General features: G+C 45.0%; 1 pseudogene; it reads left to right on the top strand.

Moving 5' to 3' along the window:
• Window positions 1-2,946: 2,946 nt before the first annotated feature.
• On the top strand, window positions 2,947-16,864 carry LOC123102239 (uncharacterized; annotated as a pseudogene).
• The last annotated feature ends 2,532 nt before the right edge of the window (window positions 16,865-19,396 follow it).

The raw sequence follows: 19,396 nt of genomic DNA, 5'->3' as shown, positions 1-19,396 counted from the left end.
CAGCGTTTTGGGGTCCCAGAGTGATTTCCATGATTGACGATCCCCGGGGTGCGTTTACGTGTCCGCCGTCAACATTCACAGTTTTGGCCAGTTCTGACCCGTTTCGTGGACTATCACTCACCGTTTTGGGGTGCCGAAGCAATTTTCATAGTTCTTGAACGCCAAGGTGCGCTTACGTGTCGGTCACCAACATAAGTACTTTTGGCCAATTCTAGCCCGTTTGTTGAACTATTACTCACTGTTTTCGGGTCCTAGAGTGATTTTCACGATTGCCGAACCCCAGCGTGCGTATACGTGTCAGTCATCAACACTCACAATTTTGGTCGATTCTGGCCCGTTTCATGCACTATTACTCCTGATTTGGGGTCGCTGAGCGATTTCAATGATTGACGAAACCATGGGTGCATTCATGTATCGCTCATCAATAATCCTAGGTTTGTCCGATTCTGGGCCGTTTCTTGGACTTCTACTCAGTTTTGGGGTCCCTCGGTGATTTCCACGATTGATGAATACCGGGGTGCATTTATGTGTCGGTCATCAACACTCGCAGTTTTGAACGATTCCAGCCCGTTTCATGGACTATTTTTGACTGATTTAGGGTCCCTAAGCGATTTCCATGATTAACGAACCCCGGGATGCATTTATGTATCGTTCATCAATAATCCTAGGTTTGTCCGATTCTGGGCTCTTTAATGGACTATTACTCAACGTTTTGGTGTCCCAAAGCGATTCCCATACTTGTCGAACCCCAAGGTGTGCTTACGAGTTGGTCGTTAAGACTCACAGTTTGGGCCGATTCTCGCCCGTTTCTTGGACTATTACTCGGTTTTGGGGTCCCGAAGTGATTTCCACGATTGACGAACCCCGGGTTGCGTTTAGGTGTCGGTCATCAACACTCACAATTTTGGCAGATTCTGCTCCGTTTTTTTTTGCAGTATTACTCAATATTTTGGGGTCCCAAAGCGATTTTCACGATTGACGATTCTCGGGTGCGTATACGTGTCCGTCGACAACACTCACAGTTTTGGCCAATTCTAAACCGTTTTATGGACTATTACTCACTGTTTTGGGGTCCCGAAGCAATTTCCATAATTGTTGAACCCCAAGGTGCGCTTACGTGTCGATCATCAACATAAGCAGTTTTGGCCGATCCTGCACCGTTTGTTGAACTATTACTCACTGTTTTGGGGTACCGGAGTGATTTCCACGATTGCCGAACACCAGCGTGCGTTTACTTATCGGTCATCAACATAAGCAGTTTTGGCCAATTCTGGCCCGTTTCTTGAACTATTACTCACTTCTTTAGGGTCCCGGAGTGATTTTCACAATTGCCGAACTCCAGCGTGCGTTTACGTGTCGGTCATCAACACTCGCATTTTCAGCAACATGTTGTTTGCACAAACAAATAATAAACACATCCTGGGGCACGTTTATGTGCGTACGTATAGTGGCGTGGGCGAGTCCTTGTGGTATAAAAGAAACCCAGTTTAGGTAAACGGAAGCTGTCCGCTCCACCAAGTGAAGGTAAAAACAAGTGCAAGGGGATACATGCACATCAATGCAATCCACGTTAAGACTTAACTGCTAAGTAATCATCACATTTTTCTAGTCATCAGAGGTTATAGTAAGAGGATGTACTGAGTCCCAAGTCCAAATTTAATATTGAATTAGCCTAGATAGCTTTTGGACTGTGGAAGGGGCAGTACGCAAGGGACTAACTAATAAACACAAGTCCTCTAATCGAAGTTGCAATTAAGAAGCGATATCTTGTAAGAGCATCTTGAACTCTTTGGCTCCCATTCCCACCACCTGCAAAAAAACATGCACAACAGCTGGAACGTAATTTTTTATCTCAGCTGAAACCAACTCATTTTAGAAAGAACATTTTGAGCTATATATCCTGAAGCATGTTGGTACGCTCTCAAGCCTAGATTACTGTCACCTGAACTGTTGAACCCAATCGGGTGATTCTTTGCAAACCCCAGTAAAGTTTCAACGTTATTTCTCAAAACTTTGGCGTCATTGACGATAGAATGAAATAGTTAAGTACTACTGAAAGATGACAGGTTAAACTAACCTCAAAGTCTGCTGACAAAATCAATACCAACTGATTGATCAAGGCCGGCCAGTTTATAATCAACGGAAACTCAAGATTAGAGAAAAAACAATCAATTAGGTAGTCGGCAAGTCGATAGGCATAAGCAGTACTCCCTCCGTCTAGGTGTGTAAGTCATCTTACGAAAACCAAATAATCTCAAAACACTTAGGCGCGGTACATTAACTCTCATCTCGTTTCTTATTTCGTGACATATCAACCAATAAGGGATGTGGGTCATGCATGCTTTAAATGATTTGAGACTACCAAACACGACATGCATTGGTCAGTTCGTTGCATGCATTGTTATTAATTAGCAAAAACACATTAAGTTCTCTCGTTTTCCCCTCCACCTTGGTCACGGTGCGCAACGTAAGATGACTTACACACCTAGACGGAGGGAGTAGTTCACACGTCCGGATCCATTTCTTTGAGCCAACTTGTTTAATTAGTTTTAGACAACTTGTACTTTTGGACAACCGGCCTGCTGCCACATGAATATTTCATTGCATCTGATCCATAAATTAATTAATCGCCCCAGTGCCAAAAATAGCTCATAGGGTTGGTGTTGGCACCTTTCAGACGGCCAAGTGGCGCGAAAATCAAGGTCAAACAATTGGGAGTAGGAGCTAATTTTGTCTTGACGCTACTCGGAAGCTGGTTCACTGGTTCTAGGCACAGAACTGATGCATGTACATGCATTTCTTTTATCTCTCCTCCGGCCGGCTAGCGCGCCCCTTTGTAAACCCACCTCTAGAGGCTTGTAAACTCACATATCTCAGATCCGGAGATATCACTTGCTGCTACCTGACTTGCTAGCTGCTACACCACACCACACCACACCACAAACCATGGCGGACTTTGCTCTTGGTCTGACCAAGTCGGCGGTGCAGGGCACGCTGAACAGCGTGAGGTCGGCGATCTAGGAGGAGGGGAAGCTGAGGGTGCGCGTGCAGGACGACCTGGTGTTCATCTCCGGCGAGTTTGAAATAATGCAGTCCTTCCTGAAAGCCTCCAATGCAGGAAGACGTGCATCCCAGGACGAGGTGGTTCGAGCATGGGTGAGGCAGCTCCGTGAATTGGCCTTCGACGTGGAGGACTGCGTCGAGTTCGTGATCCAGCTCGACAAGGCATCACCCTGCGACTGGGTGTGGCGTCTGGCCTCGACAATCCCTTTTGTGGCGGGGCGGCCGCTGCCCCTGGATGTGGCGGTGGCGGATATAAAGCGGCTCAAGGTGAGGGTGGAGGACCTAAGCCAGAGGAACACACGCTACAACCTCTTTAGTAGCAGCGGCGGCGATGGCGGTGGCAACGACTCCTCAGATCAGCAGCAGCTACTGCACGTTGCGGGTCGTGCTACTAGTAGTACACCGGCGACAATGGAGGTATTCCACTTCCTAAGGGAGGCTTGGGAGTCCATGGGAAAGCTGATCCACACCAACGGCGAGCTCAAAAGGTTGATCGACTGTGAAGATAGTGAGCTCAAAGTGATCTCGCTATGGCGAAGTCAGCAGGCTGATGTTGTTGGTGAACTTGGGTGGGTGAGTATTGCGAAGAAGGCGTATGATGACCCAGAAATCTGCCAAGAGTTCAAGAATCGCGCCTGGTTAAAGCTGAGTACGCGCCATCCTTTTAACCCAATTGAGTTTCTCAACAAGTTGCTCAGTCAATTCACTAAATCTCACCCTGACCACCAGCACCATGGCAATATATCTGAGCTCATGGTGCTAGTCAGCAAGCATAGGTATCTTGTTGTTCTAGAGACAGAGTTATCTAGTGTCGCAGACTGGGATGCCATCAGAATGTGCCTTCTGGACGGCAAAAACGGCAGCCGGATCATCATCTCCACCAAGCATTTGGGAATTGCCCTTGTCTGCACGGGGGACCCGTACCAAGTATCGGAGCTTAAACGCTTCTCCCACGATCGGTCTCTTTGTGCCATTATACCCAAGGTAAGTATGCAATTAGTTTAGTTCTTTATCATTAATATATGTCATGCTTGACTTTTCATAAGGCTAGTCGAAGTAGGCGTAACTTAGACTAATAACATGTATATGTTACTTATTTAAAGTTATTGGGTAGTGTCATAGGTGGTGTTAACATAAATACCATCATTTACTGTTTTGTAGAGTCATTTTTCACTCAGAAGCGCTATGTGATGGTAATATACTTAAACATTTTAAGTAATAAAGATCCCCTTTTCGAAAATACGATGTAACAAAATATGTTACTCCATTTGTGTGCATTTTTGTTTTGCTTATGTGGCATGCAAGTTACTACATATGTTACTCTCGCTATGAGTAGTCTAATCTTCATCTACCTTTTTTAAGGAGTATTAATACCTTGTATTATATTATAGGGTCTGTCTAGGACACATCTAGATGTGACATAATTATGTTTGTGGTCTATTTTTTTGTTCTAGTTTTTTTTTGTTGCTGCATTATATATTTGTCGGAGCTTAGATGTGACATCCTTAAAAAACATCTAGATGTGAATTAGACAAACTGTATATTATATACCTCATGGATTATGCAATACAACTAAGTTGCTTGATCTTCAATGGGAGCCTTAAAACGGACACGGTATTTGTCTACTGATTGTAGTCTGCATACATGGGTGCAAGAGTCGGCCATTCAATCATGCCCGTATACATTTCAAACCTGATGAATTACATGCAAACCAGATGATTTGCATCCAAGCCAGACGGAAATCTTTATATTTTCGACATGTTTCTACTAAACTATAGCAGACTAGGCTATTCTAACCTAGACTAAATGATTGCCGGCTGCGGTGACACCCGTTTCCCATGAAATATCTTCCCATGTCCGGCAGCAAGCTCACCGGTTGGCCGTGAGCACCAAGAAGTCAAGCTTCGGCAGGAAGGGAAGACTGGCGGGCTCCGCAAAGCTCCGGGCAAGCTCACCGGATATGAGGCCCAACAAACGCAGCCAACGGCGAGCTGGAGGCATCCTCGGTTGTGTCCTCAAATTTCTTTGCTCCCGCGTTGATGTCCATCAACATGGCATCTTTCTCCGTTAGCAGGACGCGCAACCGCCATCGCTCGTGGCATATCTTGTGGGAAGTGCATTAGGACAGGAGCAGTGCCTTCTGCTCATCCACGTCTGCCACCATGGCTGTGACAACGTTGTCGTTCGCCTGGTCGCCGGTGATTTATTCCTCTGTGAGTCGGTGCTCGTCGAGGAGCCAAAGGTTGTACTGGTCGTGTTGCGCCTGTTGGAACCCTGCCTCCCGCTGTCATCATCTCGTGGTGATGTTGGAATGGATCGGCGATGGTGGAGGCGTCGGCCGCCTCCCGCTGTCATTGTCTCGTTGAAGTTGCTTCCCTCTAGAGTGCTCGACGGGCCAGCCAGCTGGCCGCAATGCCAGGAGCTCCTGCTTCTGTTCGTCGGAGAGACTGTCCCACAGGTTTTGGAGCTTGAGGCCTTGGCTGATCTGGTGCACAGAGAAGATCGGGAACGAAAGTGTGATGCGACACTTGTCGAGGCTGTCCATGTAAAAATAGCGGGTGCCGACCAAGTGGCGGGGTGTTTAATGCCGGTAGGCGGAGAGATGGGCGGCGTTCGTATGCTGGCGCCGGAGTTGGTTTCTCGATAACTACACTTGTTTAATGCCGTGAGGCAGACGGACAGTTTGCATGCGAAGAGAAGGTGCGTACAACAGGACTCGGCGCGGCAGCGCACTCGACCGGCGTGCCGCTTTGATGCCGGCTCAAGTGAGAGGTTTTGTCTGCTCTGGGACGACATGAATGTTGCGCTAGTGCTCTGGAGCGGTGTTGACCAACATGAATGTGTGCCAACTAATTTGCACGGCAAAGGGTGCGGGCGAGGGAGAGGGTTTCGAGTGGGGCCGAGTAGTCGGACGTGTGCGTGGCAGCGGTCTGTGGACTAATGAGGGTATCACGTTGGTTGACAAATTGGGTCTGGACCACTCGGTTCGGACGGATGCAGACGGTTTGAGAGTCAGTATTAGAGATGCCATGAAAGTTTTTACTATGATTTTCACTTCTCATAGACCTATAGATGTAGTGAAAGGATATGTGACATAAAAGTGTACATGCCAATCAGTATAACACTCTATCCCTATGAACACCTCCGAGATACTGTGCCAACACAACATCTGAGATTGATGAAGTTATCACATACGCCTTCATAGTCGACCGGACCGTCTCCTAACCTGAATGAACATCATCGAAAAGGCTGAAATAAGTATAGAAAAATGTGAGCACCAATGTCAAGTCCAGAAATTAAATCTTGATGGGCTGGTTCCACCACATGAAACCTATAACTAAACTTGAGACACTTATTTTGGGACGGAGGGAGTAGTAAAATATATAAGGCCTATTTTGATTGCTTAACAAAAGTCTAATTTAACCAACCATACATATGCTTGGTTAGTTTATGATATAGCAACATCACAGTTATAAGTATTTTAATCTTAATTTTAAATCTAGCTAATACACCTTCATTTGATGGAAGACGAGAGCAGTATTTTTATTATTATTAATTGCCGTTTTATCATTCTATATATGGTACTTAATATTACCACTGACTAAAAAGGGCTGGGGATTTTTTCAGTAAAAAGGGACCGGAGATGATTCTTGCGTGCAGTAAGTAAAATAGAAAGAACTAGGAGCATCTACAGTTAGGATATAATAATTTGCAGTATTGCTATTTCACATCTAGATGTGAGATAGTTATCTCACATCTAGATGTGAGATACTATCTCACATCTAAGTGTAGAGTTGTCTGATCTGTTTGTCTTTATTTTTTCGCACAAAGTTGATCTTGATTTTTGCACGTCAGCCCATTGTCTTGTCGTGTGCGTCCTAAATCAATCTCCCTGTCCGCCTCGGTCCACTTTATTTCATTATTTTGGCCTGTGTATCAGCGCTGGATGGGCTGCTTTGTTTGTTTTTTTATCCTTTTTCTATTCTTTTTTCTTTATTTTTTGTTTCAAAATCATGAAAAAACCAGATTCATGTTTTATTATTATTATTTTTTACTTTTTCATTTTTCTCTTCTTTTTCATTTTATATTTTAAATTTATGATTTTTTTGACTTGCAAGTCCCTTCTCGACTTGCAACTCTGGCCTGACTTTTTTTTTATCTCAGTCGCAAGTTCATTCTCGACTCACAACTCTGTATCAACCTTTTTTTGTCCCAATTGCAAGTCCATCCTCAACTCGCAACTAGGGCCGACGTTTTTTTGTCCCAGTTGCAAGTTCACCCCGACTCACGACGGGGTTCCGACTTTTTTGTCCTAGTTTCAAGTCCACCCTTGACTCGCAATTAGGGCCGGTCATTGTTTGTCCTAATTGCAATCCCACTCACGACTCGTAACTGGGCCTCTGACATTTTTTTGTCTTATTTGCAAGTTCACCCTCAACTCGCAACTAGGGGCCGGCCATTTTATTTGTCACAGTTGCAAGTTCACACTCGACTCGCAACTATGGCCCAGCCTTTTTTTGTCTCAATTGCAAGTCCACTCTCGTCTCGAAACTGAGGACCAACCTTTTTTGTCTCAGTTGCAAGTCCACCCTCAACTCGCAACTCTGATATGCCATTTTCTTGTCCTAGTTGCAAGTGCACCATCGACTCGCAACTGGGGCCCGGCCATTTTTTGTCTTACTTGAAAGTCAACCCTCGACTTGTAACTGGGGAACAACCTTTTTTTATCCAATTGCATGTCCACCCTTGACTCGCAATTAGGGTCCAATTTTTTTGTCCCAGTTGCAAGTCAACCCTTGACTTGTAACTGGGGTCCAACTTTTTTTATCCTTGTTGCAAGTCCAAAATCAAACTCTCAACGGCACAGAGTTTTTTTGTCTCATTTACAAGTCCACCATGAACTCGCAACTGGGCCCAATATTATTTTGTGCCCTAGTTGCAAGCCCACCGTCAACTCGCAATTGGGCTAATCTAGGCCTGACCATTTTATTTTGCCTCGGTTGCAATTCCACCCTGACTCGCAACTGGGTTTATAGTTGTGTTTCCTTTCCTTCAAGTTGCAAGTCCACTCACGACTCGCAACTGGGACACGTAGTTATTTTTGTCCCAGTTGCAAGTTTGCCCACGACTCGCAATTGGGCTCGTAGTTGTGTTTTGGTCAGTTGCAAGCTCACCCACCAACTCGAGCATTTTTCTTCATGCAATACATGACCATATTTCCAAATTTTACTTTTTTGTAAATGGTTAACATAAAATTAGTGTAGTAGTATATAGAAAAAAAAGCATGCATGTCTTTTAGCTCATGCATGCACACATTTTTTTCAAGACATACTAGGGACTTTATTGATTAATGATCAATGGTAGACAATTCAATCTTGTACATATACATGAACGCTTCGAGGATGACCCAGAGATGCATTACATATGAAGCTTAGCTAGCTAGCATTGGTGAGTGGGCCCGGGCGAGTACATATACCCTGTCTCCATGCATGCATGCACGGTTGAACTATAGAGAACGAAAGCAACTAGCATGGCCATGTGCGTGTGTGTGACACCCAGAAGAAAGACTGGACAATGCGTACAAATGCAGGTGCATGTACATGTATAAATACATGTGCGCGCGTACGAACAAGTGCTGCCGGCCCAGATCTGGCCGTCAAAAACATTTTTTATCGCCTCTGTATGTTTCGCCTTTGTTGTGTTTGTTCAAAATGTATAATAGAAAAACCCCACAAAAAAAACAGCGAGAAAAAAACATACAAGGCCAGCCCAAGGAATGAGAGTGTCGTTTATGGCGGGGCTGGAGGATAGACAAAAAAAGAGACAAACGAACAAAATCAAAGACAAAGAACAAGCGGGATTTGTTTTGAGTGAGTTGGCGCTAATGTAGGATGACATCATGTTAGATGTGAGATATTATCTCACATCTAGATGTGACGTAGGCAGACCCAATAATTTAAAGACTCAAACGTCCGTCCACGGTGTCCCGGACGTGTCTGTTTTAAGCTTTTTTTTTCCTTCGCCATACAACCACAAACCCGATTTTAAACCTCTCATTTTTTATGGGCGACGAAGATGGGCAGCTCGAGCTCCTGTCCGGCTTCAAGCCGGCTTGCACGGCCGGCCAGCCTGCGTGGCATGGCGTCATCTGCCACCTCCAACGTCGTCGTCAGCCACCTTGCCTACCCACGCGGTCACCACCACGAGACACCACCTCCTTTGTCGTACCATTGCTTCCTACAATCGATAGAGAGACGATAGAAAGGAAGAAGGACAAGGTCGTCGCTGCAGATGGGATCGTGTGAGAGGCATGTGACGTGGAGTGGGGGTGCCTGGCCCGGCCTTGACCCGGCATTCTCATATTGCCCTCAGATTTGGTCATGATTTAAGGATCAGATGTTTAGGGAGAAAGTAAGGGGTCTGGCTCGGTCACTTTTTTGACCGGGCACTGAGCCACTGACAGCAGACGTTTCAAACGTTTAGGGAGTATAAACATGGGGTCCGGGCTATAGATGTTCTAAGGTACACACATAGCGTTGAGCGTTGAGCTAGCTAGTCATGGTTAATTATGGTGCATGCCCATTTTCCGTAAAAGGGATTCTGCCGGCCTCTGTATCGATTGATGTTTGCCAGCCATCCTTTAACGATGTTGCTGGTATATTATGATTGCCGTCTTTTAGTACTTCGTATGTGATCTCTATCCCCCCCCCCCCCCCCCCCCCCCCCCCCCACACACACACACACACACACCGTCGCATTTCCAATCCTAGAGAGCCTCCACCAACCTGCCCCCTCCTCCCACCTCTTTGCCATCGCTTGAGGTGCACCCTGACTCGTGCGCGTCACGCCGTCCCTATGATTATGAAGGTGGCAGCGGGGATCTGATCCATCCGCCTCTCATGGACTGCTCTGCCTGTTGACGGTATGGCGCCATGAATCGTCCTCGGTGGTGCCTTCCCCAAAGACCTTAGCTTTCCTCTCTGTGTAGGTCGTAGCGTAGGGCGATGGCTTCGGTGCTACTAGTTTGTCTAGCACTTTGTATCTGCCGCTTGTGCTTTTTATGATTTGTACTCTGTAAGTTTTTGCTCTCTGTAATCCTGTCCGGTTGCGCCTCGAGCTTTTAATCTAACAAGTACTCCTTGTGTAGGAGAACCAATTTGGTTAGGGGATTGATTTCTTCATCAGTTTACTTAATTGCTGCAGGGTTGTCGGCATCGCATTGGCATGGGTGAATTATTTTGGCAATTACGGCGACCACACGGTGTTATCTCCTTGTTCTGGCGGACTATTGAAGAGTACGATCAATTCATGATTAGACAATTATCCTACGTCATCCGCAGGAATAGGATATTCGACGGAGTGAAATTTGACTTCATTCTCCACCCTGGTGACATTGAAGAAGCTGGCCTGTTCAAACTGGTTGACTTTGCCCTAGTCATACTTCTGCAATCGTACCCAGAAGACGAACGAGAAGAAGAACGTAAAAAGCTCATGGAGATGAATAATGACCTGCATATATATGAAGTGTGCCGTAAGTTTCTGACTGAACACGATTGCCTCATCTTCATCACGAACCTGGAGTCCACCACAGACTGGAACTTGATTAAGCAGCATCTCTTATGTGAGTATACTAGAGGTTACATCATTGTTATTACAAGTAAACAAAGTGTGGCCACACACTGTGTAGATCACAAACAACATCGGGTGCTCAACATGGAAGAACTGACGAAGGTATGTGTGTAATTTAATTAGGAAAAAATAAAGTAAATTAACATCTGATTTTCACTTACAATAATACTTAGCCCCAGAATTGGTAAAGGGACATATAATGACATAAAAGTTTACATGCCCAATCAGTATACTTCTGTATATAAATTTGTGGTAGAAGTTTTGAAATGTCAACCACACATATCTAGGTCTCTTTGTGTAGTCATTTTAGTCTAGATTTCCTTTCTTGTACCCGATGTCTATTGTGTATTACCTCCGTTCCAAATTAGTTGTCTTAGATTTTTCTAGATACAAATGTATCTATCACTATAGCATGTCTAGATACGAATCGTGTCTAGACAAATCTAAGAGAACTAATTTGAAACAGAGGAAATACTATATATGCCCCGTGGACTATTGAATACAACCAAGTTGCATCCTTAACATGGTATCATAAGCCAGGTTTAGGGTTTCCGCGTGTCAAAACTCATACTCTGATTGGATTTATTTTATTTCGCTCTCCACCTCATCGTACACGTTGACTTGTGCTCTGTCGATCGATCTCTGCCTCTTTCCTCATCAGGCTCGTGAAGCTCCTCAACCATCTTCTCGTTAGTGCTCCCTGCCGCTAGTGCACCTGTTTCTAGTGCTCCTGCTGCTAAGCTACTGTGGGGGCCTCTTGATGCATCGTCTTCTCTGATGAGCCATCTTCTTGTTATTATCTCTCTTTGACTTGACTCAATAGGTTTTGAAGAATCTCTACAAAGACAGTATTAAGACGACTCGTAAGTGCAAGGCTGCTGTGTGGACTTTGCAGTTGACCAGGGGTGGTAAGGAGTATTTGTATAGGTATATGGTGTGATATCAGCCTCGCATGGCATCGTGTCCCCTCGTGATTTATTGTAGGTATATGTCTCTTTACGTAGTCGTGTTAGTCTAGATTTCCTTTCTTGTACCGAAAGTCTAGGGCGTATTTGGTTCCCGGTGGCGATTTTGCCTGCATTGCATGTGTGTCTTAGATGGGCCTGGCTGAGGTAAAACAACCCAAAAACTAGCATTTGCACATAGTTTGATCGCCCGCATCTGGGTTAGCTACATGAAGGAACCAATATTGACCCGCCGTTTGGTTGCCTGTTTGGTTGTAAACTGTATAAGGTGCTTTCACCATTTCTCACTAGTGATATACTACCCAAAATTCTTATATACTGCATATTACACGTACATACTCTCAGTTTTGAAAGATGTTGTATAACACATACAAAACTCATATGAGGGTAACTACCCCTGGGTGGTAAACATAGGTATGTATGTATATGTACTCCCCCCGTCCGGAAATACTTGTCATCAAAATGGATAAAAGGAGATGTATCTAGTTGTATTTTAGTTCTAGATACATCCCTTTTTATCCATTTTGATGACAAGTTTTTTCGGACAGAGGGCGTATATATGTAGCAAGTGGGTATGTTTAATTTATGATTGATATCTTTTAGTACCATATATGTAGTGGAACCAATTTTACTTGCTTGATTACATTCTTGATCAGTTTAGTTAATTGCTGCAGGGTTGTGAGCATCTAATCGGCATGAGTGAATTATTTTGGCAATTTAAACAACATGATGGTGTTGTATCCTTGTTCTGGCGGACTGATCAAGAGAGATCACACTTAATGGATAAGCTATACTCCTGCCAGTATAGGGTATTCGACGGAGTGAAATATGGGCTGTTCAAACTAGTTGACTTAGCTTTGTTCATACTTGCACAGTCGTACCCAGAAGATGAACAAGAAAAAGAATGTAAAAAGCTGAGGGGGATGAATAATGACCAGGATATAATTGAAAGGGGTCATAAGTTTCTGACTGAACACAAGTGCCTCATCTTTATCACGAACCTAGAGTCCACCACGGCCTGGAACTTGATTAAACAAGATCTATTATTTGAGTCTACTAGAGGTTACATTGTTGTTATTACAGGTGACCAAAGTGTGGCCACACATTGTGTAGATCACAAACAAGATCGGGTCCTCGATGTTGAAGATCTAATGAAGGTATGTGTGTAATTTAATAGGAAAAAATAAAGTAAATTTAGGGGTGGCGATGTGAAGCGGGGCTGTCCGGGGGATGGTTAGGGTGTTGCCGGCACGATGCATGATGGAGATGGCTCGTTGGGGAAGAAGGTGACTCTTGGGTGGTGGCGAAGGGTTGGGGAAGGTGGCACAACGATGCAGGGCCGATGGGATGTCGGGAAGATGGGTCAGTGGGGGATTTTTCTTTTCTTGCGTGCAATTTGGTTCGGTCCAGGGGTCTGGGTTCAATTTGGTGATTTTTTTGCAGTTCAAAAATGCCTCTAGAATTAACCTAGTGCTTGTAGAATAAAGTGTTAAGGGGTGCTTGTAGATAAACCCACCCTCATTCCAATGAATAAGGCACACACACATTTCAAAATTTAACTTTGACCATCAATTTAACCAATCAAAGGTGGGTTATGTGGTAAAATTTAAACCAAAGAAGTTTCCAGTGATATAATTTGTAAGTCACATAACATATATATTATTGTTCTAATTTATGATCAAAATTGTATTTTAAAATACATGAGCGCCCTGTTCATTGCAATGGAGTAGAGCTAGCTTTAGTTAAAACACGTACTGCTGTTTTGGGCTCCACTTGGTAGCAAGTAGGTTTGTCAAAATAAATTAGGTCGGTTTGTTCAATTTATTGATGTAGCATAACCAATTTGGGTGGGGGCTTAATTAAGTTCTTGATTAGTTTACTCAATTGCTGCAGGGTTGTGGGCATCACATTGGGATGAGTGCATTATTTTGGCAATTAAGAGGACAGCATCGTGTCATCTCATTGTTCTGGCGGACCAATGAAGAGATATTAGAATTATTGGTTAGACTGAACTCCTATAAGGCCCGCAAGTATAGGGTATTTGACGGAGTGAAATTTGAATACCATTGCAATTTTGTTGGTGATGGAGATGGGTTGTTCAAGCTGGTTGACTTGGCTCTAGTCATACTTATTCAATCGTACCCAGCAAATGAACTAGAAAAAAAAGGGGAAAAGCTCAGGATGATGAATAGTGACCTGGAAATAATTGAAATGAGTCGCAAGTTCCTGACTGAGCACAAGTGCCTCATCTTTATCACAAACTTGCAGTCCACCACGGACTGGAACTTGATTAAACACCACCTCGTATGCGAGTCTACTAGAGGTTGCATTGTTGTTATTACATGTGACCAAAGTGTGGCCACACACTGTGTAGATCACGAACGAGATCGGGTGCTCAATATGGAAGATCTGATGAAGGTATGTGCATAATTTTAATAGAAAAAAATTAAATTAAATAACAAGTTCATCGGTTACATATCCTCTTCTTATTCCCATTCTTATGTACACTTTCATCAGTCTCATTCGCCGGAGGAGAGCGGACTTGCAGATGGAGAAGGCGACATAAAGGAAGAGGATAAATCTGAACCTTATGCCATTGGTGGGTATGAAGGTGGAGATGCAGTCTTTGATGAACTCCGTGCTGGTAAGACGTTGTCTGTATGGGGAATTGCTGGTCTTGGGAAATCATTTCTTGTCAGACACTATTACAACAGGCTAATATCTAAGCAAGTGTACAGAATGTATGGCTGGGTGGATGTGCCCCATCCATTCAATTTGACAGACTTGTGTCAGAGATTGCTTCTGGATCTTTTATCGGATGATGGTGATGCCAAGGAAGCTGTAGCAATTGGTATGTTTGGAGGCCAAGACCCTATTCAAGCGTGTATGATAGTTCTACTTGAATACAAATGCCTCCTTGTTTTCAATGGTCTACGGTCCACGCATGATTGGGACTTGATAAACAAAACCTTGTTATCCCGGCCTATTAGTGGGACAAATATTGTCATTACAGGTGAAGAAAGAATCGCCACACATTGTTCTGAAAACTATTATATTCACAACGTCAAGGGTCTACAACCTGATGCAGCCCTTGATCTCTTCACAAAGGTAAGCAACTTGTGTGCATTCATATTGCCTCACCATCTCTCTCTCATGTGCACTGATGAAATTTCAGAATTTAACTAATTTATTTATGAATTGCATAGATAAGTTTGTGTGGCAAGCTACGATCCACCGAGGCAACGGAGAATACAAAAATTATCCTCTCCAAGTGTGGTGGGCTTCCAGAAGTAATAGTTGCTATAGGAAACCAAATCCGCCACCTCATCGTGACACGACGGACAGATTCGTTGTTGCAGATCCTGAGGCATATAAATGTTGACTTCATGGGATACTTACAGTTGCAGCTTCCTAGTTTGAAGGGTCTATTTTGTTGGATGCAATCCTATTTTGATGCTTGCTCGGATGAACTCAAACCATGCATCTTCTATATGTCAGTCTTCCCTGCAGACGAACACATTAGATGGAGGCGGTTGCTCCGGCGGTGGATTGCAGAAGGTTACTTGCCTGATGGTGCTGGTGCGGAGGGAGAGAATCTCGTACTCGAGCTCTTGAAGTTAAGCATATCATACTGGGGGGATGGGAAGGAGACACTGAAGATAAAGTTCAAGCTCAATGGTTTCTTCCGTGAATACATCAAGTCACGACCAATGGAAGATAACCGTGTGTTTGAACTAGACGGGAGTTGCAGCCCCAGCCCGCGACTCACTGGGCAACACCTCACCATAAGCAGCAGTTGGGACAGAGATAAGATTGTATTTGAGAGCCTGGACTTGTCACGGTTACGGTCTTTCACCGTGTTCGGGGACTGGAGGTCATTCCTCATCTGTGACAAGATGAAGCTGCTCCGGGTGCTTGATCTGGAGGGCACTAGTACAGCAGATAGTACTTCTAGTGTAAGCAATGGTGATCTAGAGCTGATCGCCGAGCTGTTGCCACGCCTCAAGTTCATGTCCCTACGAGGATGCATGCACATCACTCGTCTCCCGGATTCATTGGGTGACATGAAGCAATTGGATACTCTGGATGCCAAGGACACCTCTATAGTCGAGCTGCCACCTGCTATCATCACCAAGCTACACAAGCTGCAGTACATTCGTGTAGGCGCCACTGGGTCTAGACTTCTCTTAGTACCAGCCGCACCGGCAGGAACATTATCTCCACCAACACCACCAGGAGACGATGGTCATGATGGCACGAGCCCTTTCCTCCGAGCCAAAGCAGCATTGTCAGGAGTGGTCCAAGGGGCATCAGCAGGAGCAAGGAAGATGGCACATGATTTCGAAGAAACCTGCAGTAGACTGTGGCACTTGAAGAATGTGCGCAGACGCCGACGTGTTGCTAAGAATGGCGGTGGTGTTGAGGTTGTTACCGCTGCTGCAAAGGGGATTGGGAAGCTGACGGAATTGCATACACTAGGTGTCGTGAATGTTGCAGGTGGGACAGGCGCCCTCCTCTTCCTCAAGGAGCTCAAGAAACTTACCCAATTGCGCAAGCTCGGGTTGTCCGGCATCACCTGTGAAAACTGGAAAAAGTTGTGTTGTGCCATCTCGGGTCACCGCCATCTCAAGATCCTGGCGCTGCAACTGCTGCTGCTGGAGGGTGGCAGCTATGACTTTGCTCGTTTTGATGACATCTTCGAGCCACCCAAGACCCTAATGCGCCTTAAGGTACTGTACACTGGTAATGCAGTTGCAGGCGCAGCAGGTTGTGCGTGGATAAGGCCAACCTGGATTATACAGCCAAGGAATTTGAAAAGGTTTGACCATGCCTTGACGATATCAAGTCAAGAGGACGCAGACCTATTTGCAGAACGATTTTCAGCAGGTGAAAATCTTCTTCGTATCAAACCAATTGAGAAGTACCTCAATTTTGCTAGAGGGCTCGCACTCGACACCCTCAGCATTGATTGCAGTAGCACCAGCTCAACGGTCACTTTTGAAGGTTTGGAAACATTCAAAGTCAAAGAGCTCAACATTCACTGCTGCAGCTCTTGTGGGTTGTCGTGTTTGAGGATTTTCGGGCTAAAGTGCTTACAAAATTTGGAGCAAGTATTGGTATCGGGTCCATGCAGCAATACCTACGAGCAAGACTTGCGCCGGGAACTTAGGGAGCACCCAGACAAACCTGAGCTGAAGCTGTTATAACTTGTGATCAGTAGTAGATCGTGTATGCTAGTTTGTTACTTTTGCATGTAAAAATTACTTTTGTAACTTGTGATCTGATCATTTATGCAGCCTTTTTCAAATTTCAACGTTTTAGTGAGTTGCGTTCGAACATTGTTAAGCAGTGTGCTAGTGATCTTGTCGCAACGTTTTCAGCTAGCATGCATATGAATTATTGGACTAATGTTGCATCCTGAGTAACCTATCTACGAGGCTATGCCGGTCCTTGGAGAAGCTCAACTTTGTGGCGCCCTTTTGGCAAAGGCTGTCCAAGCCGCAGTAACTTTGTCACATGATAAACAGTTAGCTTGAACTCGCTGCGCCATTAATTTCAAGGACCACCTCCAGCATGTCTGGAGGGTTTTTTTTCTAAAGAGGAGGTTTTCCCCCGGTCTCCCAAAGATGCTTTGGGCAATATTATTAAACAATTCAGCAAAACACAAAGTCTGGTATCCGGAGTACAACTCACAAATGGAGCACAACAGAAAAAAGCAAAGACTCGGTGCTACCAGCTGGACGAAAGGACATTAAGGACCTATTCTATTATGCGACCGCCATCCAAACCAGTTGAAGATAGCTCGTGCTATCATCTTCCATCAGTTGCACCCTGTAGCCAAATGCTCCCTGGAGCCCATAGGAGTGAGTAGCAACCACGTACGGATCCATGCCGTAACTCTGAAAATAACCTGCGAGAAGTTTAAAATAGAGTCATTTTACAGTGCATCCGGACGATACGGACCGTCCGTCGGAGCAAATTCGACGGTCCAGATCCGATGCAATACGCTGATGTCACGTGTATTATATCAGACCCCGAGGGGCATTTTCGGGAGAAAAAATATTTCAAACTGATCTGATTTTTCCTCCCAAATATTTCGAGGGTATTCTCTGTACAAATTTAGGGCTATTTTTGGTTCGATTTTTATCCCGTTCGCTAGGGTTTATTCCTCGCCGCCGCTAGGGTTTTAATCCTCGCCGGCAGGATCTAGCCGCTCGTCGCGGCCCCTCCCTCCCTCATCGCCGGCAGGATCTAGCCGCGCGTCGCGGCCCCTCCCTTTCTCGTCGCCGGCGGGATCTAGCCGCGTGCCGCGGCCCCTCCCTTCCTCCATCCCAATTCCCTCGCGATCTCGCACCACCTTTTCAACGAACACGAGAGAAGGCCCACTGCCCTCCCCGCGGCGGCCACCGGCGAAGAGTCGGTGCCATCCCACCTCCCAGTCCTCCATGCGGGTGCCTATAGCCACAAGGTTATAGGCAACCTCTTTCCCACACCCCAATTGGTTGTTTGCGTCCTCTAGATATCATTTCTCAGCCATGGCTGCAGCTTTGATCTGGCCATGCATCTCGTCCGATGGCAAGGTGGTTGGGTATGGATCATGTTCTGCGGGACTAGATGAAGCCGGCCGCCGGCCTCGACGGCCAGCCCCATTCGTCCAGCCCCGACTGCATGACCTACGAACGTTCAATCGTTGCGTTCAACATGTATTCTTTCAATTTGGCTGACAGGTGAGATTTGGAGATCAATGTAGATGATAAGCTATTAATTTTGGAATGTACTATAAACAATTCATAGCTTATGTTGCTCAATATTTATGATGCTTGCTTCTTCTTGTGCAATTGCTGGACTGGGATCAACAGACTTGGCATGTGCTTTATATGAAAAATTAGATTCACATGGGATATCCACCTTTTCAAGATTGTTGTTAATTATTATTATGATGTTTTAGCCTTGTTAAAGGGAGAGTAATGGTCCTCGCAAAAAGCAGAGAGAAAGGAATGAGCATTTGATTCTTCCGTATGTTGCATTTCATTCTTCCGTGTTTAGTTATGTCCAACATTTGTTACATGCACACACTTGACAAGGTTAGTACAAGTAGTAATTTTTCCTCTGTTTTGCAAGGCTATGACAGAACATGCTATGTGATTCCCTGAGGCAGGATGGATGTACCATGGCCACACCACTATGCTCCTGAAGGTGATCGCTTCAATTTAGCGTTGCAGCACCTGCATAGGCCCCCTATGGTACGTGCTTTACTCTTGTTATCGTATGCTCTATTTTTTGGCTTTGCGGCCTGCCTACGAGACATAGCTGGGATTGCGTGTTGAATCAGGCAGTATTTTTGACTTCTGTTGTGAGGCTATGCTCATGCTCGTACCTTTTTCTCTCGTATGAAAATAGACATATCATAATCCATTATTCTTCTAGGGTTTCCCCAAGCACCATTACTGTCACATGGTAGTAAAAAGCAAATATAGATTTCTACGAGATCTCGTAGAGACCAAATTTATTTCAAGCAAAATATAATAACCAATATTATTGAAGTTCTACAACTTGACTCATGTGCAATGGACTAAGAACACGGCTAGGAAACCTTCTTCGGGACTAAAACCCAACCACACCCTACTCTATCGCTTTATGGCCAAGTGTACACTCCACACTGCTGGACTAACTGCTTGCATCTTCGTCGTCTTCAACCACAGTTGCCTCCGATAGCCTAGCATGGTACTGCTTGAACC

This window comes from Triticum aestivum, chromosome 1B (genome assembly GCF_018294505.1).
Source record: "Triticum aestivum cultivar Chinese Spring chromosome 1B, IWGSC CS RefSeq v2.1, whole genome shotgun sequence".
Classification (NCBI taxonomy): Eukaryota; Viridiplantae; Streptophyta; class Magnoliopsida; order Poales; family Poaceae; genus Triticum; species Triticum aestivum.
This window is presented reverse-complemented; position numbering and strand designations above follow the sequence as displayed.